General features: G+C 35.8%; 1 long non-coding RNA gene across 1 annotated transcript in view; it reads left to right on the top strand.

Moving 5' to 3' along the window:
• The window catches only part of LOC101700534 (uncharacterized), an 84,176-nt gene that overhangs the window by 26,924 nt on the left and 35,203 nt on the right, over positions 1–22,049 (top strand). Inside the window, exon 2 of the long non-coding RNA XR_205370.3 lies at positions 19,378–19,422. This is a non-coding gene — a long non-coding RNA (uncharacterized LOC101700534). The remainder of the gene's footprint in view (positions 1–19,377; positions 19,423–22,049) is intronic.

Below are 22,049 nucleotides of genomic sequence, written 5' to 3'. Positions count from 1 at the left end.
CTATTCATTGAAAGGAGTCATTTATCTACTCTCTTAGTCTTATGAGGGAATTTTTACTTGAAGTTTTCTCCATTTTGTTCCTGGAATCCCTCTAATTATATATATAGAAAATTGACAGGTGAATTCTCTTTGAAAAATAAATTTTCAATTCAAAATTAAAGACCTATTTTAGTGGAGTGAAGATGTTGTGATTCTTGCTGTATTTAAAAGAAAAACATAATGAAGGTCACACTGGGAATGCTATAATTAATTCAAGAATTCATTATCATTATTAGATAAATTTGTGTTCAGATAAAAACACATTGAATTCAAATTAAGAAAGTATAAGAAATTGTACTAAAAAGTTGCTCATAACTATACTGTTATCAATATAGAGAAATGGCAATAATGAATGATTTTTTACACCTCTAATTAGTATTACTACACTAAATAAAAAATACTGTGTAGTTGCAATTTTGGCTCTTGTGTCTTTATGAATTATTCACTGTGGCTAAAACTAATTTGTTCACAAGTAGAATAACTAATTCTGGATAGGAAAAACTCTCTTCATCATTGGAATAAAGTTTCAAATTCCAGTAAAAAGAATTTCTAAATATCCTTGGACAAAAAAATCATATGAGCCTCAAAATCAAATCTGCTTTGTTTTGTTAAAATTAGAATCAACATTTTGAGAGCTGCAACCTCATAAGGAAGTAATCGCATTAGTCACCCTCCTGGCACTACATGGGTATTAATCTTTCCCTTTCATCAGCCTCTCTGACTCTTGCACAATATTATAAGGTCCCCCACAAAGCCCAATTATTAGTATTTTTTCTTCAAAATACATGAGTGTACAATAATAATTAATGATCTTGGACAAATAAAGGAAACAGTTCTAGAATTTCTAAATTATTTGATGGGCAACTATATTTCATGAGATATTTTGAGGAGTAGTTTCCTGCCTGCTATATGTTTATTACAGACAATTTGTATTGAAAACTTACCCAGATTAAGTGTTTGTATTATTATTAAGCTTTATTAATGCACTTGGGAATTTAAAAATCCATTTTCAATGTTTGATAATCTTTCCATTTGGCTTGTACTAAAAGTCATTTTAATTGTAAAGGCAGATTTGATGATACAAAGTATCCATTTGCCCACTTCTTCATATCACCCTAGCTTAATTATCTGGTATTTTCTGTTTCCTTGCTTTTTAAGGAATTGTTCTTTTCTCTCAGACCAAGAATTCTGCCAAAGAAATGAGCTCATTTGTTGTGATTGCCGTGGAATCTCCAGCACCTACAACAGGGCCTGGCTCAGAACAACTCAGTAACTATTTCCTGAATGAATTAAATTCTAGTTTTCTCTTCATTAATAATAACAGTGCATAATAATAGGTGTCCAATTGGTCTTCATTATTGGCCATCTACTCTGGTTGCTAATTTAATTGCAAAATCTAACTGGAAAGTTCCTCTAAACGAGGGAATGTGCTTGTTCAGCCCATCTAAACTACATCAGATTCACAAGATCACTAATTTATTTTGCTGAAGTCAACTGGTCAGTGGAGGTGCAGCAGATTACAAACCAACTTTCCAATTTTACCTATCTATCGAATTCAAATAATTTCCCATCACTTCCACCAGCTGGTAGGGTATTTTCAGATATCAAATTTCAGGTATGGAAAATGTTTGTTATTATCTTTAAGACAATCTCTTTTTTTCCTTCATCCTTATCTTGCCACAACTGTCATTAAATTTTATTTTGTTATAGTGAAAAATGAAATGAGAGGTCACTCAGAAGAACTCAAGTGGAAAGCACTACATAACAAAGCATGAGGTTTGGAGGCAGCCTGACCTGAGATTCACTTCTGGTTGCACCACTTGTTAAATTATGTGACCTTGAGCAAGTTAATTAACATCTAGAACCTTTCTTTATTTATGAAATGAGTATATTCTCACCTGCTTTCCAGTTTTCTTCTGAAAGATTAAATCACATCATCCTATGAAAAAAGCTCATGAGTTGATATAAAGTAATAATTATTATTGTATCACTGTTACTAGTTTTATCACTTTTGATCAGTGGTGAGCATGTAATTATAATAGATGAAAGTTCATTTTCTTTGGTACATCTTCCATCATTGTGTTCCCCCCCTTCTAGTTGGAAATCCCCCTTCTTCATCCTCTCTAGATTTATTCCTTACCCCCAGTTTCCTCGATGATGTTGTTCATCCAAAAAGTAATATCTTATGGAAAGTTCTGATTTTGTTTACTAATTCCCACTTAAGTGGCTAAATCAATGTGGTATAAATGATTGTCTATCTGCTGTGTTTTATGCCTTTTTCTACTTGTAAGAGAAGAATCTCTGTCTCAAAGTAAAAGACTCAAAATCTCCTACCCAATAGTTGAGGGGATATTATCTTTTTTGACAGAGATCCAAATCTATGGATGTTGAGAAAGTCAGCCTTGTGAGATTGAGAGATTCCTTTCCCTTTCAACTCCAAAATGGCAGGAAAATATAGCTTACCAGTAGGCCACAAGGGCCCACATGACTATAACCACAATTAGGGATGCTAACTTTCTTTAGATTACTCAATCAAATAGAAAAACTGCTAGATATCTATTATTCTTGACAGTGTTTTCTCAGGTAAATTTCAGGTCAAATTGTAGAGATCTTTATTAGGTACTTCTTTTTTTTTTTTTTTTGGTACCGGGGATCGAACTCAGGCCCTTGGGCTTGCAAGGCAGGAGGCCAAGCGGCGGAACCACTGAGCTAAATCCCTGGTTATTAGGTACTTCCGAAGAAATCATGCAAGATGGTGAAACTGATAAAAATGCAAGATATATAGTAAGTATAGCTTATCTTGAGGGGGGTAAATATAAGTAAAATATCAGTGAATTAAATTTTAAAAATACAACTATAATCTTTTGTTATTTGTACATATAGGCTAAATTCTAAGAACTTTGAACAGTGTAGTGTTTTGAAAATTATTTAATTTTAATTCTATCAGATACAGAATCATCTTTAATTAATTTGCTGATTGAATGAATGAAATATAGATACATTTATATGCTGATATATAATCTCACATACCTATTACTACTTTGTCAGTGAACTGTGATGTATTGTAAGGAGAGAACAGATAAGAAAAAGAGAATAAATGTTGTCCACCACACCAACTTCAGTGCTCAATTATGCTAACATAGTTTGAAGTCTGTGCCAAGTCATTTTTCACTGAACGGTTGAAACAGTACCAGTTTCTACTTGTCCCTACTTAGATAAACAGCTGCAGCCAATACAGGAGTGTGGATTGTGCTGATCTCATCAGGAAGCCATGTGTAGGTGGACTTCGTGGAAGCTTCTTCTTCAAGGTCAGAAAAGTAAAAAGATCCAAATAATTCTCACATGTATAAAAACAAGCTGCTAACCCCTCTCTGTCTCTTGCCTCAGGCTTTGTCTTGTTCTACTGCAGATGTTTGAATAGTTTCACTGGTTTGTTAAGGGCTTCACCAGTTTTCATGTAAACATACTCCCATTCTTCTACTTCATATTCAATTCAGACTTAGAGTCTTTATTTTGAATATTCCAGGCAAGAACTCACTTTGTCACTTACACAGAGCTCACACTATATGCTACGCACTTGACGAGTGAGGGCAACAACAATGAATCCAGCATGATTCCTCTTTTAAGACACTCACAATGTAGCAGCAAAGTAGATGTGAAATAAAAATAAAATGAAGTATTTTTGAGAGAATGCTGAGCGAATGGCAATGGGCAAACCAGGCAGGAAGAAGCTACAGGAAGCAGAGAAAAGCTCCCATAGGAGATGGTATAGACTTGGACTAGGACAGTGGAAGAACATCACAGGCAAAGCTAGCAGAGGAGCATGAGCAAATCGATGGGAAGTAGAATACCAAACATTGTATTTAATAATGGAAGCAAATCCAACTGGGAAGAGCATAAGGTTCATAATGGAGAAATGACAGATGGTGAGAAGCTAAACACTCTGGATGAAGACCATGTGAAAGAATTTGGAAGACCAACAGAAGTTTTTGCATGGGAGAGTACCTTACTCATTCTTGTTTTGGAATCTTAACCCTCAAGGCAGTATGGAGGAGGGACTGTCTTGAGAAGAGGTAAGAGACAAATGGAAAGTCCTTGGCGGAGATAGTAGAAAAAGATATTAAAGGAAGAGTTCCAGCAATGTTTCTAGAATAAAATACAAAATGTGGTAACTACATGGATAATAAGAGCAGTAGAAAATAATGGGTCAAGGATTTATTAATCTATTGATTGTATTTTTTTTTTTGATACTAGGGATTGAACTTGGGTCCTTGAGCTTGCGCAGCAGGCAGCAAAACCACTGAGCTAAATCCCTGGCCCTGATTGTATTTTTATTAAGCATTGCAATGTGTCTTATACTTTGCTACATATTGGATATATTGAAGTTAATAAAACAAAATTCTAGTGCTCTTGTGGCTTAGGGACCAGTGAAAGAAATAGAATGTCAAGTTTCTATGTCAGTTTGTAAACTAGAGATAGAAACTTAATTTTTTATGAAGATCATGAATGTTTTAATTTCTTTTCTTGATTTTTTTTTATTGGTACATGTTTGCAGTACATAATAACTTGACTTTTTCTCATAGGGAGTTTGCACATGTATATAGCACATCTTAATTCTTTTTTATCCTCTTCCTTTTCCCCTTCACCATCTCTTGAAAACATGGGGATAAGAAAAAGCTAAAGGGCAATGGGACTTCGAATTTGGCTTTAGACATGGTATAAACAAAGTGTTTGAAAATGACCACATAGATATGAATAAATGTCTAGAAAAGAGAATGGGATCACTGCTATACAATTAAGAACAATGAGTTTTAAAACTCATAATGATAGTATATTAAATTACCTAAAAAGCTCACACAGAAGACAAGAAAGTAGAAGACGGAATCCTGGGGAATGACATTAGTTAGAGGAAAGAAGTCCAACATATAAGACCAAAACTATTGTCTTAAGAAGACAGCCAAGGATAAGGGGAAAGTATTTTAAGAACATATATGCCAGGTGTCCCTAAAGGTGCTATCCTAACTTCTGTGTGAGAATGCTCTCCTAGGACATGAATTACTCAAAAGACCAGAGATGTTTCTTTTCTTGTAAGGGATTCAGATGGATTCCATTTCATGCTTCTTGTTCTTTTACTAGAAATTATCCTCTATGAGGGTGGAAGTACAAATAACCAAACAGAATTTTAAAAAAACAGAAAAAAAAACCCCAAACTCAAAATCCATTTAGGAATTTCACGAACAACTTGCCCAGTATAGGTGATTAATTCTCACTTCATACTCAGTGGTAAAGCATAACAGCACAGAGTTAGATATGAGAAACTACTTGGATCAGCTAAAATCTTTAATCTGGAGAGACAGCAAGACACAGTTTAGAAAATCTTAAAGCTGATTTTTGTTGTTCCAGAATTATCCATAATTTCCCACCAGCTCATATTCAGACAAACATACTGTACACTGAATACAGCATACTAGAAGACTGGTGTGTTTCCTCTTGTGGTTATCAGGTAGTATTCTTTGGAATGATCATGAGTACCTGTAAGTGTTATTATCAGGGTGTTGCAGAATGCCTAAAAAACAAACCAAAACAAAACAGGAGAAAAGGAAGATGTGCATATAACTTTTATTTCATTTTAAGATATGATGGAATTATTTCAAAAGATGGCTAGGTATTTATTTTTCTAGTAACTTACATACCATGACTAATTTTCTGAGTCCCATAAGAGGCATGTTAAGAAATATATTTTAGATACTTAGGATATTTTACAAGTTTTATAAGACAGGGATGTGGCATTTCAATACTAAAGAGCATGGATTATGATAATAGGATGCTTTAGACTGCTTAGAAGTTTTTGGATGAATGGTAGGAAAGATATAATAGACATTTATCTAATACAGTACCATTTCCATATGGGAAAGGGAAACAATTACTCTGGAAATTCTACCCTTTACTTTGGCAAAAATGGGAATTATTCTAGCTTGTAAATCTTTCTTTTTTCCAGCTGAAACTAATTTGTATACATATGGCGCTAAAGGTGAGCCACCTCAGCCTTATTTTCACCATTGGATCTAGTTCTTTAACTATGGTAACACCAAATAAACAAACTCAGTTCTTTTTAAAGCCCAAGATCACTTCAACAGTTTGGATATGAGGCTTTTGGGCATTAGGCCCAGCAGGGCTACTTTTCAGGAGTATGTGCAGCCACAGATAACATTGTCTTTCTACCTGGCTCACTATGCTTAGAAAATTGAAAGAAGCCTCCTATCATTCTAAACAATCTTTTTTGTTTTTATATGCATGACAAGGGCTATGCAGAAGAAACCGTAGAATTATAACAAATAGTCCTACTTGAATGTCAACCAGAGTTTTATAATTAAGCAAGTTTCCATTATTTTAAAAATAAGGAGGCTGTTTTTGTGAAGAAAGAGGGATCCTTTTATTTTAGTTGAAATAGAAAATGCTTTTTAAAAATATCTGACACATAATACATTTTCTTGGAATATTGTCTTATTCTCCTTATCCCTCACTTTAGCTTTAAAAGAAAACTCAATTGTTGGAAGAACTTTTTCATAATTGATCAAATTTTAATGCTGGTAATCCCTGAAGTGGACCATTCAATGCTTTTAAGGTGGTAATGTTATGATATCATAGCCAAAGAAGTGACTTGTTCATACATTGGATCCACTCCTGTCTCAGATGATACTGAAGCAGATGAACTGCATATTGGAGGAAAAAAATTGAAAGGAATTTGGGTGTGAGACTGTACAGGAAGAACTTGTCCTCAACAATTCACTTAAGGCAAGGGTGGGCAAGGTTTTCGTATTCTCAGTTTGGGAGAAAATTCTCAGTGTTTTTCAAAATGAAAATGAGGATGCTTTAAAAAATAATTATTTTTCCCAAGTATTAGCTGAGACTTGTAGAAAGTCCTAGTCTTTCTAGGATCGTATATCTTTTCCCTTTATGAATTCAGGGGCTTATTGAAGAGCCCTATTGAAAGAGTTGAAAGGATTTGGTCCGGAACTGGGTTTTTTTTTAATCCTCGCCCATGCAAAGTTTCCACTGTTAGAATTCTCTGCATGGCACACAGTATTTGAAGACAATACACAAGAGGCAGTTTGAAACTATTGTGTTTAATCAAGAATGAACTAAATGTCAGAGACTCAGTGTTCTAGATCAACAATTTTCAGGATTGATACATCTTAATCAAGTAATTAGGTGACTTTTTCAGTGGTGTTTTCCACACTGTAGAGAGGAACAGATTTGCTGCTTTGCTCCGATGCCTGCTAGCAGCAGTGTTGGTTGTTAACAGAGACATTTTACAGGGAACCACCAGTTGGCAGGGGCTAACACTTTATTACTTGCTATTCCCACATGCTGAGGATTGTGGGAAGGCTGCCAAAAGTTCTGTCTCATGTAGCTCTTCAGTATAATAACAACGATAGCAACAAAAGCCTTTAAAGAAAAGGAAGAAAAGTGAGTAAAGGAAACAATGGAACTAAGTCTCTGGCTTCATATTAAACATAGAACTGAACATGGAAGAATTTTTTTTCAGCATTTCTCTTTCTCTTCTTCTCACTCTGTCCCTCTATTTATGTAGCATTTTTCAATTGAATTTCAAGGTTCTCAAACTTTAAAGTTCTTTCAGATCACTGTGGGAGCTTGTTAACATTAGATTCTGATTCTGTACCCTGGAAATGGGACCTGGAAGTTCTTCATTTCTGACACATCTCAGCTGATACTGGTACTGTGGTCCTGAACTGTTTCCTTGATAGCAAAAGCTGAAGAGAGGGCAGAAGGAATGCACATGACCATATGTGTTAGCAATGGCTGTAGTTGTCTGGTAAACAGCACTCCAAAGTGACAGACATGGTTTTAGGCTCACCCTGAGGACCTGGGGTTGAACCTTTTTCACATTTTGATCCCGTTCAGTAACCTCATCTGTATTGAAAAAATAAATAGAAATTGGACCTTGATCCTAGTACCAATTCTGACACTAACCATTTGCATGGGAACAGGTGAGTCATGTATCCTTCCTAGGTTTCAGTTTGTTCCTCTGCATTTACAGGGATTACACGTTATTTACTTTACAGTTCTTTCACTGCTAATTTGCTGAGGTGTCATGATCTGCCTATTGAAAAGGTTGTGAAATCTGGTGAGCCTGAAATCAATAACATGTAAATTTTTCTTTAGTTATTTTATCTTTCATAAAATACAAAATAAAGTCAGTGTCAAAGAATGATTGAGCCTTTCCCACTGTGTTTCTGTGTATACCAACATTTGAGCTCAGGTGCCAGGAAAAATCATGCCAAAGGTCAGGAGCTAGTACCCAGGCAGAACCTATAAATGTAGGCAAATGACACAGAAGTCCAGAGGACGAAAATAGGATGGTTAGGAAGGTGAGGAGCATATCTAACAAGTGTTAAAGATCTAGTTTAGATTCTAGCCAGCAGGTAGGTACCAGGAGTTCATCACAATGACTGTAGTTCTGGATCTTGGAATGACTGATAACATCTTAGATCAACTAGGATAAAAGGTGAGATCTTTCTCGTATGTTGGAGAGGTAGGCAAGGCAAGCTTCAAAATTTACAAGTTGAATACAAATAAAAATTCAGCCCTCTTGCTCAAAAAATTCGGAAGAGCACCTTTAAAATGGTAGAATATAAAGCTTGTTCATTTCTTCTATGGCATGTGTATCTCATAGTGTATTTTATTTGTTATTCGATATCACTCTAAGTGGATAAGTACCAAAATGTTAAATTATTAGCTGTTTTTAAATTGTGTAATGGTGGTTTTAAGTGCAAATATGAATATTTAATTCATATTCGGAATCACCAAAATGATATATGTTAAAGCTCATATGTGCATATATATTGAGTTCTTGCCACAACAGTGAAAACACTGCACAAAATTATTCATGACTCCTTGATATGCACACCTTCTACCAAAACTCCCTACTTTTCCTTTATATTTAAGTAAAAAATGATTTTTAAAAGGATGGAAAGAAGAAATGAAGGAAGAAAAAGGCAGGTAGGTAGATGATGCATGCAGGATTTAAGAAAAGACATACTAAAGTTCCTTATTCATTTGTGTTTCTTAGAATGCCAATGTCTTCTTTCTGCATTCAAAGCAAGTTCCAGTTGGAAAAGAAAGCATGGTCTCTGAGAGTCAGTATTTCCCACCTCTTCATCGTGGCTTATGCAATAGTGGATGTGATCTGATTTTCTTGCACTTGTCCTAGGTATCGTTGAATCCTCATGCACCAAGAGTCCAGCATGGGGCCTCATGGATGTTGTACATGGATGGTGGACATGTTTCTTATGCATATTTCCTCTGCTATAGGTGAAAAGGCCTGAATGTTTGTTCCCCCAACATTCATATGCTAAAATGCTAATCTCCCTGTGTTTGCATTTGGAAGTGGAGTTTTTGGTGAAATGAGATCATGAGAGTAGAATCCTTGTCTCATAGGACAGAAGGCTAGCTCATTCTCCTTTGGTCATCTGGGGATATATGGAAAGTTGGTTGCCTGCAACCAGGAAAAAGGGACTTGAGCTTTCAGGTCTAAGGTAGTTAGCTATTGGGACTTAAGCTAACTAAGACAATATACATGTTCCATTGTCCAGAGAACTTTACTCAAAACACAAGTTCAAAGGTACAACTGTTCAGAAGTTTAAGACAGGAGAGCTTAAATTTTATCTGAGTTATGAGGCAACAAAAAAGTCACACATACAGGAAATTAGGACATGAAAATGAATCAAGGCAAGTGTTGATCCAAAGAGTGAAGAAAATCTAGCAACCACAATTGCACCTCAATGTTAATGATGGAGAAGGCTCTGAACTAAAGGATTATGAAAAGGGTTGAGCTCAAAGCTTAGAGTTACATAAGACGTGAGGTTTACAAATATGTGGCATAACTGGAAATCTAATGTACCTTGTCAAAGAATTTCATTCCATGCACATTTGTGCAATATTTATTTCATTGTAGAGCAAGAGTTGAAAGTAGCATGGATTTCACAGGTGAAGAAATTGAGATCCAGGGGAATTAAGTGATTTAATGTAGGTCACAAACCTTATCCATATTACTACATGGAGTAGCCTGAGTATCACAAATCCTAATTCAGTGTGGTTTTTGAGTCCCCCATGCTGGATTCTTCAAAACCTCATTTCAATGGCAGCGGTGGCTTCTGCAGCACATGTACTAAACTTGGAAAGATGGAAAGAAGTCTCTGCTGGTAATGCTGAAATGTGCTCCATGGCCACAAAAACAATCAGAAGAAAGTAAAAGAGAAAATATGATGCTTCCTCCTATTTAAATACCATGAAATAAGTCTTCACTCTGATTTTTCTCAAATGGTTTCTGAGGGAGTGTTTTCTCAAGAATTTTGCAGTGGTGAGTTGGAGAGAAAAGGATTGAGACTAACTTATTCAGAAAGTGATTAATTATGGTTTGCATTAAAGATTAAGGCCGGGTCACAAAATCAAATGTTACGTAGATTAATGTGAAATGAATGAATGAGGAACTTCAATGGCAATGAAAAAGGATTTTAATGACTTTCAAATTTAAAATGCTATCCCATAACACAGTATCTTGGTTTTGTTTTGTTTTTCTAAATCTATATCAAGACACAGGAAAAACATACACAAAAACCTGACAACATAATTGGTAAACCAATGATTCTGAGGCTATGGATTGTTACCACTGAAAATAACTTGCTTGCCTCCTGAAAACTTCACCAAGACCAACTGGAGGGCTCGTATTTGTTCTATCACACTCCTACCTCCTCTTACATATCTGTTCTGAATGGAAACTTCCACAGATCAATGTGAGAAAGGGTAAACTGGGGCTGATGGGAAGCATAATTGATTGCAATATATTGTGTCTTGAGAGATGTTTGGTTTCAAGCAATAGATCATACCTGATTACAATCCAGACAAAGTGAACATGGAGAGATGAAAATTTGACACTTTTTTGTTATGCATTTAAAAGATTTAGAATGTGAAAGAACTAGTAGAGATGCAATTAATTCTAAGTAACTTAGCAGAACAATGTGAGTTTCATGTTTATTAGATGATGGAACTTTTATTAGAAAAAGTAATCATAAATATGTCGTCCAGGCTGAAATTAAGAAAAGGAAACTAGGGATGGTTGTACACAGTTATAATCCTAGCACTCACTCTGGGAGAGTGAGACCTGGACAATATAGCAATTTAGTGAGACCCTGTCTCAAAACTAAAAACAACAAACAACAACAACAAAACATTAAAGGGCTTGGTAATGTAGATCAGTGTAAGGACTTCTGGGTTCCATTTCCAGGGCAAAAAGGAAAAAAATTAAGAAAAGGATTCTGTCCATACCCAAGAAGACACTAAATGCAGTCAAGAGAAAGATTCTAACCATTTCCATTGGAAAATACTATTTCTGGCTAGAAAGCTCCTCATTGCAGGATGGATGAACTAAAAATATAAAATGAGTCAAGTTTGGTGTTATGGATGGATTGTGTGCGTCTTTCTCCTACAATTCATATTCTGATAATCTAACTACCAGTGTGATGGTATTGGGGGGTAAAGCCCCTGGGAGGTGAGTAAGTCATGAAGGTAGAGACCTCATGAATGAGATCAGTGTCCTCATAATAGAGACCGCAGAGAGCATCCTCATCCCTTCTGGCATGTGAGGACTCAGGGAGAAGGTGACAACTAGGAACCAGGATCCAGGTCTCACCAGACACAGACTGTTCAGGTGCTCAGAGTTGGATTTCTGACCCTACAGAATTGTGAGAAATAAGCATTTGTTGTGGAAGTCAGTCCACTTGTGCTATTTTTTATAGCAGCCTGGTTAAGACAGTTGGTAAATTCAAAACATTGTAATAAAAAAGGAGACATCATTACAAAACTTTAATATGATTTCCCTGAAAAGGCAGACTCAAGTTTTAGGAAACTCCTGCATGGTCTTAGTAAACTATACCATGGCACTTGAGAAATTCAAGAGGAATTCCAGAGATCTGAGCAAAGAGGCAATGAAAAGGGAGACGAGTGTTATTAAAAAGGATGCAAGGACACAACAAATAAATAGCAGACATAAAATCTTTGTCAAGATGGCAGGGAGGTGCACGAATGCTGAGGAAGACTGGAGTTTTTGATCCTGAGGACAAACTGGAGAAGCTCTCTAGGAATCTAAAGAGGGAGATGGTTAGAAAAAAAAAACACTAACAATTATAAAAATGCAACCAACAAGTCTCCACAAGCAATGAAAGTCCATTTAACTATAGTCCACATGAGAAGTTACTTAACCTCACAAAACAGGACAAAAACCTGAAAGCATCAACTCAAGATAGCATAAATCTGATGAAAATCACAATTATAAAACTAAGTTATTTAAAATGTACTAAAATTTATAAAATATAGCTAAAGGAGCACTTAGAGAGAAATTTACATCAAATGATTATTATTTAAAAGAAGAAATTTCACAAGTAAATGACCCCAGCTTTCAAAACTAAGAATAACAAATTAAACCCATTAAAAGATGAACCAAAGTGATAGAAATTCTACACAAATTCTCCCCACCAATTGAAAGGTAAGAAGTACTTTCAAATCTTTCTGAGGGTAGCATTTTCCATTATGAGGTAACATAACTGGACAAAGACATTCTAAGAAAAGCAAACTACAAAGAAATATCAAAAAATTTATCAGGTAAAACCCAACAATAGAAATGAAAGGTAATACATTATGAGCAAGTGATGTTTAACTCAGGAATACAAGGTTTCTTAAATTTGAAAATCAATAACTGAATATTATTGACCATATAAACAAACTAAAAAATGTACATGATCATTTCAGTATTTGACAAAGCCTGACATTCATTTCTCATATAAAACCCTCAGCAAATTAGGAATAAAAGGAAATTCCTCAACCCTTTATAGGGCATCTAAGAGAAGTATGCAACTAACATGATAACCTGTGATGTGAGATTGAATGTGTTTTCCTTTAAATCAAGAAAAGACAAAAGTGTTAATTAATCCTTATTTCTATTCGGTGTTGCACTGGAGATTCTAGCCAGTGCATTAGATTCAAAAAAGTGGCAGATACAGGAAGATGTAAAAAAATGCTTTTATTTTTTTTTACCTAGACATTATTGTCTAGGTAAGGAAGTCAGAGAAAGCTATGCAAAGCCGCTAGAACCAATGAATGAGTTTAGCAACCTTGAAAGATAGAAGATAAGATCAAAAGACAATAATTGCACTTTTATGTAATGTTTATTAATAATTGGAAATTAAAATGAGAAAATACAATTCACAATACTATTTATAATAGCATTAAAATGATTGTCACAAATTTTGCAAGTTTGTACAGTAAAATTATAAAACATATATGAGAGAAATTAAAGAAGACCTAGATATATGGAAAGATGTACTTGTTTATGAATCAAGAGTCTCAAAGATCAATTCTCTTTAAATTTAGTTTGTTTAATTATAACTCTACTGAAATCTCAGAGTTAAATGTGTTTGTGGGAGTATGTGTATTTTATTTTGTTTTTGAAAAAATTGATGTTGACAAGTTGATTCTAAAATTTGTATGGAATATGCCCTATCAACAGTAGCCTCAAAGTCTTTGAAAATGAACAAAGTAGAGGATTAATATTATATAATTTCAAAACTTACAGGAAGCCACAATAAACAAGGCAGTGTGGCATTAGTGTCGAGCTAGAAAAATGGGTCAACGTAACAAAAGAGAACACAGGGATAATGTTTACATATATTAACAACTAACTTTTAATCTAGGTTTTAACAGAAAACAAAGAAGACTATTATGTGACTGAAATAGGTAAAAATCTCTTAAGATAAAAATAAAATCAATGAATCGAAATTAACCCAAATTTTCTTTATCTAGTCTCCAGTTGATGGGCATTTGGGCTGTTTCCAAGTTTTAGCTATCACAAACTGTGCTGCTATGAACATGGGTGCACATATATCACTGTGGTATGATTCTTTTAATTCTTTGGGGAAGATCCCCAAATGTGGTGTTTTTTTTTTAATAAAATGGAGTACTACTCAGCCATAAAAAATGAGAAATTAGAGACATTTATAGCTAAGTGTATGCACATCGAGGTGATACTCTTAAGTAAAATAAATAGGACACACAGGTATAAATACTGAATAGTTTCTCTGGTGTGAGAAACTGAAAGTGTAAATAAGGACTAAAATGTATAATAGGTAATGTGAAATAGGAAGAAAAGGGACAAAGGGGAAGGAAGTGGGAGGGCTAGGGGAAAGGATAGAAGGGAATGGGATTAATATGAGAAAATGGAAAAATAGGAACAAAATCTTTGTAAATAGGGAGGAACAGAGAGGTTGAAGGGAGGGCTGGGCAAGGGTGAAAAATAAGAACCGAGAGAAATTATGGAAAGGTGCAAATTTCCAATGATGAATGTCACTATATTGTATACCTAAAATGTACCAATGATTAGAATGAATAATCGATAATGTAAAATAGGAAGAAAAGGTCCAAAGGGGTAGGGGTAGTGGGAGGGGCAGGGGAAAGGAAAGAAGGGAAAGGAAAAATGATGAGAAATGGAAAAAATGGAAATAAAGTCTTTGTAAATAGGGAAGGGTGGAGAGGGTGAAGGGAGAGCTAGGAATGGGGAAAAAATCAGAACCAAGGTGCATTATGTAAAGGTACAATTCCCAATGAGAAATGTAATTGTGTTGTATACCTACAATGTACCAATAAAAGAATTTAATAAAGTACAAAGAAAAAGAAATTAACCCAAATTAAAATATTTTTATCACATAATTAAACAGGTAAATGCAAGTCACAGATTAAGAAAACATTTTTAACAAATATAGACCACAAAATAACATCATCTGAAATATATAAATAACTCCTATAAAACAACAGTAACAGGCAAACTGGTAAAAATTGTCACAAGACTTGAATATTCATTTCTCACAAAACCAATAAATACAATATACATTCAGCATCATTAGTCACAAGGAAAAAGAAAATTAAATCTGTAAGAAGATGTTATTTATATGCATTAGATTAGCTGTTGTGAAAAGGCTGATAGTATCACATATTTACAAGGATATGGAACCCACGGAACATTGGTAGTAGGAATAGTCTAATCATGTGGGAAAATTGTTTGGTGGTATCGTATAAAGTTATACTTGTCCTTACTCTTAACCTAACAATTTCACTGCTAGGTATTTACCCAAGAAAACTAAGAACACGTGTCCACACAACATCTTTTCTAAAATATTAATAATAGCACTTTTCATAATAGCCAAGAAAGAATAAAGAAATTCCGAGGAAAGACACAAACTAATGGAGTGAGGGACAGAGAGAGAGGGAGAATGGGGGAGAGAGAGAGAGATAGAATTTAGAAAGTGGTTCCTCTGGAGATTGAGGGTTGACTAGAGAAGCACCCCAGGGTACTTCGTCCAGTGACAGAAGTATTCTGTACAGTTGACCCTTCGTATCCATGGGTGCCACATCCATGAGTCACCCAGCCATGGATCAAAATGTTCAGAGAAAAATAATCATGGCACTGATGAACATGTACAGGTTTTTTGTTGTTGTTGTTGTTGTTATTCCCCAAACAACACACACTAACAAATATTTATATAGCAGTTACATTGTATTAGGCATTACAAGTAATCTAGAGACAATGTATATGGGAGGATGTGTTTTAGGATACATACAAATACTCAAGAGATTCAAGCTTCCTGGGCTTCTGCAGATTCTCGAATCTGTGCTATGTACGTGTATGTGTGTGTGTGTGCCTGTGTGTGTGCATATACATCTGTGTGTGTGTGTATCTTGGAACCAATTATCTATGGACACCAAGGGACATTTGTATTTTGTTTTTGATGATGTTTGCCCACGTGAACAGCATTATTAAGAACACCAACTGAGCCGGGGATTTAGCTCAGTGGTGCTGGCACCTGCCTCACAAGCGCAAGGTCCTGAGTTCGATCCCCGATACCATAAAAAAAAAAAAGAGCACCAACTGAATATTTGAAATCTATAAAAAATATATAATTTTTAGAAAAAATAGGGCCAAGGATTTAGCTCAGTGGCTCCTCTCTTTCTTTGAAAGGTCCTGAGTTCAATCCCCAATACCAAAAATAAAGAAAAAAAAGAAAATATATTTGGTAGAACTTTCTCTCCACACACACACACACACACACACATATGTGCATAAATGTAGGTACAGATACATATCTCAACCTGAAGATAATCTAAAATTTTAGTGTCACTTTCTGCTTGGTCTGTTTTATTCCTAAGATATATGGGCGTAGTAGAAAGTTATCAGATAATTTTGCTTTTATCACTGATATTCCTGAGTAGAAAGTGATACTACATAAGATAAATGTGTATTTATTCATTATTACTTAATACAGTTTTACTGCCATAAACAAACTGAGGAAACAGATAATGGAGATCACTGTGTCTCAGCTAAGTTTATTATACTTTAGTGGCTAAGTAATTATTTATTTTTAACCATATTTGCCAGGAAAATGGCTGTTAATTTTGTTTGTTTTTGCCAATGACTAAAAACCTACATCAAACAAATGAAAGAAACATGTGTGTTTTTCTTTAACTAGAATCTCAAGAAATTGTTCTTCTCAAAAAGCTAGGAAAACTTTGATTGTTTTCACATATTACTTTGCATTTTGTACGGAGCAATTTAAAGAGTGGAGATATCAGGGTAGCCAAATTACTCACCCCACCCCACTCATTGAAGAATGATGTAGTAGCCAAAAATCTGAAAACTTCACACAGTAAGAAACATCACTGTTTAGAAGTGCATTGTCCTTTCCAGCTAACCTTTACAAAACATCTAATATGTGCCATTATTTCTATTTTTCTTTTTTGGCATTGAGTATTTTATTTAATTCTACTACCAACTCCATGAGTTTCCTTAGCTGTTTTAAATTCTACAATTAATGGGAACCATAGTAAGAAAGTAGTTATACATAGGATTCTGTTTTTGCTTTGAGACAGGGGAGATTAATTCCTGCATGTGTCATCACCCATTATTAAAGCAGATTGATGAGAAAGCCCCACTAACAGCTGCCCCAAACCATCGAAAAACACTACCATGACATCAACAACAAAGTGCTTACGCCTGAACATTATATTTCCAGTGATAAGTCCTAGGGTATATTGCAGTGGTTAATGGTTTGAATGAACTTCATTCCATATCTAACTATGACTTGTGCACAGTGCTGGTTACATGTATAATAAGATTTTCACCCTGGTGTGATTTTCACTCGCTCCTTTTATACACAATCAAATCATTCTGCAGATCCATAAAAATAGCCATTTCTTGCTCTGCTTGCAATAGAAAATGATGTGTTTGTAGTTTCAGCAGTGCTCATGGTGTGTGAATAACGGCTGCACTTGATCATATGGGTGACTCTTAGTAGAGACAGAGATTTCACATTTACTTTTAAGAATTTACATGGAAGGCACAACACCCACTTGTCCATGACTAAAGCATACATAATCTGTACTTTGTTTTGGGTGATGTTTTATGTTTAAGATGATGCAAACATAAAAAATTAAAAAGTAAATCAGAATAAGAAAAAAATTACATAGAGGAGCTTTTCTTTTATTAGAGAAAAAGGGAAAATGGAAAAACTTGGTTTAACTCTTTACACAGTGACCTTTCTGGGGGCCATTCCTAGAATTAAATCCAATGGTGTAGCTCAGAGTCAGTGCTGGCATTTTTAGTGGGCTGGTGGGCATGGTAATTACAGTCAAGTTCCAATTATGAATACACAGAGATCACATAGATTCTCAGATCTTGTTCAAAGAGCTCCTTTTGAGTTGTTAGAATGCTGAGAACCCTTGTGCCAGACACCAAACAGATTTTAATGCCCCTTCCTTCAGAACACGGTGCTCAGGAGAAGAAAACTTAGTGAAAGGAAAGAAGATGAGTGCGAAGACATAGATGAGCCCTACACACCTCATTATGTGGTTAATCAGTCCCTAAATATTTTAATTGAGGGTGGACAGAATTGGAAACAACAAAGCTGATGTTTCCCTTACATGGAGAAGGTATGCTAGGAAGAAGATGGAGGGAAAGGAAAATTCATCCAGAAAGGATACAGCTGGGCAATGGAATTTTGCCACTTGGTCTTTTTTGAGGAAAGAAGCACAGGAAAAAGTAGGGAAATCATAGGAAGAACAACAAATATAAATTTGGAAACTTAGTTTGCACTATAAAAGAAGTGTTTGTTTTAGAATTTTTGTGTCATGAAATTTTGCTGCTTTTGATGTAATCTTATCAGGAAGTATTATGTAAAATGCATGATCTCCTATTCAGGCAATCTGTAGGAAGCACACTGAAAACACAGTTTTTCCAGATCCCAAGAAACAATTGATTTTTTTTTTTTTTTTTTTGGTACCAGGGATCGAACTTGGGACCTTGTGCTTGCAAGGCAGGTGGCTGTGCCACTGAGCTAAATCCCTGGCAAATTGATGAATTTTTGTATCCCTTACTTCTTTCACACAACTCTAATGTCCACATTTCTAAGTCTGTCTGTACTAAGACAACCAGTAAGGAATGAAAAATTGTCACACATATGATGGCTTCATTTTCATACAAATTGTCAAATAACTTTCCTGATAGATATCTTTCACTGAAAAAAATATTTTTAACTGAACAGTTTGTTAGTCACTGGTTTCCTGCCATGCAAACATTGTCTTGTATCACTCTGCTGCTCTGGTTCATGCTCCCAGAAGATGGTCGATCCAGAGAAATTTCAAAGCACTAGGGAACTAACTGTTTGAATCCTTTTACTTGAAACTTTCAGAAAGTCATAGTATTTGTGAATATGTTTTCTAGATTGTTCTTGATTCAAAAATTGCAGATAGGAAGGCATGCTTAAAGAATCTGAGAAAAGCAGAGAAATGTTGTATCAGAATTTAATAAAAGAGACGAAGCAAGCTCCAAGGAATGAATGAAAGAGATTCATTTGAAAAGAGGAATCAGGGAGAGAAGTAACCCATGTGTATATTATGCACATATCCTTATACTTACCTTGAAATTAAGAGATAAAAATCATGTCATTTTTGTTTTTTGATCACTCACAGCATTTTACTGTCCCTATGTCCTGACAGGGGCAATTTCATGCTGGTATAATGCCAGACTGACTGAGAGAAAAAAAATGTTATTTTATTCATACAGTGTCCCCATGACAAATGGCATAGCCAGAATGTGTACTCCAGTACCAACCTCCTGCTCTGTCCATAATTCTGTAATGCTTTGTGACATGTAGTCAATATTTCTTTTAAAAGCCTGAATTACATCATCATTTTTGTTTGTCTGTTCATTTGTAGGGAGAAGACAAAAACAGTACAGAAGAAACAAGTTGAGAGCAATAGGTATGGGCATAAATAAGTCCAAGGACTATAACCTAAACAGAGGGTGCATTTCCACTTGACATTCTTCCAACTTCAGGCCTAGGTCCCCCACCACTTAGTCTCCCTCAATCATACAACCTAAAGTGCCTTCTGACTGTCTGCTGCTCCTGTAACTGTAATTTCTTCCTATTTTTGAGTATGAAATTGAAGTTGCCAGGAGAGAAAGGGAAATGGAGAGAGGGAGAAAGGGAGAGAGAGGAGAGAGGGGGAGAGAGAGAGAGAGAGAGAGAGAGAGAGAGAGAGAGAGAGAGAGAGAGAGTGAGCGAGCTGAGGCAGGATAAGAATAAACAGCCTCAAATATCTCCCTGACAGTCTAGGAATAGATGTTTGGTACCTCTTGTTTTGATTGACAATTTGTCACAAACTGAATTTAGTGCTTTATTCATCACAAAAGTGACCGAGCTGAGCAAGATCTGGATCAGATAGAAGTTGGAAAGGAGAGGAAATAATCTTTGATACTCAATTGGATAATGGAGGGAAACCTTCAAGAAAGCTGACATTTTCTGAATTAAAAGGTCATTGGCAAAAAGAAAACAAAGACCTGTGGTAGAGAGGACATCTTGTGCTGGATTCCTAAAGCTCATTCTCGCATCTTCTGAATATGAAAAGATCATAGATTTAGGTACACTTGGCTCCCCATATTCGTGATTTTTGCATCTTAGATTAAATCAACTGCAGATTGAAAATATTTGAAAATTGTGTCTGTACTGTACATGGAAGACTTTTTATTTTGTCATTATTTTCTAAACAATGCAATACCTATGTAGCATATACATTCTATTCAGTATTATAATAATTTAGAGATGATTTAATGTAGCGGGAGGATGTGTGAAGCTTCTATCCAAACCCTATGCCATGTCATATACAGGAATTGAGCATCTGTAGATTTTGGTATCTGCAGGGGTCCTGGAACCCACATGGCACAGACCTGGAGGGGCGACTGCATTTGTCTGTGTGATTCCTGTGGATCACAGTCACCTCCTAGTTGCAACAAATAATTGGGCAAATCTACAATCAATGCTAGCAAGAAGAACTAAGAGTTTGGTTGTTTGTCTGGCAATCACATCTTTGCACAGATTCTTGGAGTGGCATTTTGTTTTTCTTTGTAGAAGTAAAAAAAAGATAATGTAATAAAATGACAAAACAAGGGACAGAGGGACAAAAGAAGGGACAGGAGAGGTTTGTTAGGCTCTGAGATTCTGAGGAGAGAAAATAATGCAATTGTCTTAGTAAATGCTTGTTAACACTAATCATTTAGAGCAGTTTCCCAAAGATTAGTTTGGATTTATTGTAAGCCTAGCTCAGTAGCAGAGCCATTTGTACTTCTCGCCTATGGGAACAGCTGCTATTTAGTTACTTGATTGGAGAGAATCACACCCTCTTTGGCCTTTCCCCCTGGGCTCTGAAACCATCTTGTCTGGGTGTTAGAATCACAGCCAGATTCTTCATATCTTATTTCAAGCCAATTTACTGTCCAAACAAGATCCTTAAAATGTGGCACAGGCAATAAGAATATCATTCATCTTTTGCCTACAAATGTGACCTGGCAGGTTGCTGGGGTCTCACCAGTCTTGCAATAGAAGTTTCTGTCACCATAAATGAAGGAGTTCACTGTGTCTCTGAAGCATATCCTAAATCACTCAGCGAAACTTTCCAGATGTTCCTGGTTCACTGGCACATCTGTCCTGACTCCCCAGTGTTTTCTGGGTGCCCCAGACAGAACATCCAATGAACTGGAAGTACAGTGTTTGAAGGCAGATCTCCAGCTCACTATTGGCTCATTGACATGCTTGCTAGTCTGGCTGGGGTTGGTGGAAAGTTATAGGCTGTGTGGAGGGAACCAAGAAATGCTGCCACACAAAAGAAGAAGTGGAGTGGTCCTGAGGTGGGAATGTTAATGCTCAGAGCCTGGGGATGATTCTCAGCTCTTCTTTGTGCAGTGCATGCATCATCTAGATCTCTCAAGTTGAAGATTCCCTGACGTCAAAGGGCAGCCATTACAAAGATAACCCAGAGCCAATGTGAATGTCATGTCTTCTCTCCCCTTCAAGACTTAAAATTCCAAATTTGTTGGATCAATGATGCAGAAGTCTCCAGCTGTCTGTGACTTTGTGAGAGCCGAATCCAGCGTTCCTCTTTTTAATTCTGTTTTTCAGAGAGTGGATGTGAAATGGTCTGTCTGATACTGAGAACTTTACTTATCTATAATTCCCTCCACATTCTTGCCTTTTCCTCTTCCATTGTCCTTTAAAAAAGCAACCTTTTATTTCCAACCCTAATATTTGGTTCAATCAAGCTTCCAGACCCTTTAGTAATTCCAGAAAACATTTACACTGTATTTCCAAAATCACTTGGTATCATCTGTCTCTATGAAATGGAGATGAGGGCTATGTATTTATGGAGACATGGCACTGTAGGGAAAATACATAAGCTTTAAAATTAGACAGTGTTGGCCGGGGATTTAGCTCAGTGGTTTTGCCGCCTGCTGCACAAGCTCAAGGACCGGAGTTTGACCCCTGGTACCCCCCTGAAAAAAAAAAAATTAGACAGTGTTGTTTTTGCTAGCTCAATTCAAATCTGTGACTTTA

Source organism: Heterocephalus glaber, unplaced genomic scaffold, assembly GCF_053883595.1.
Source record: "Heterocephalus glaber isolate CG9 unplaced genomic scaffold, H.glaber_assembly_v1.0 deba00001472, whole genome shotgun sequence".
In the NCBI taxonomy this organism is placed as follows: domain Eukaryota; kingdom Metazoa; phylum Chordata; class Mammalia; order Rodentia; family Bathyergidae; genus Heterocephalus; species Heterocephalus glaber.
The sequence above is the reverse complement of the archived record's forward strand: the minus strand, read 5'-3'. Positions and strand labels throughout refer to the sequence as shown.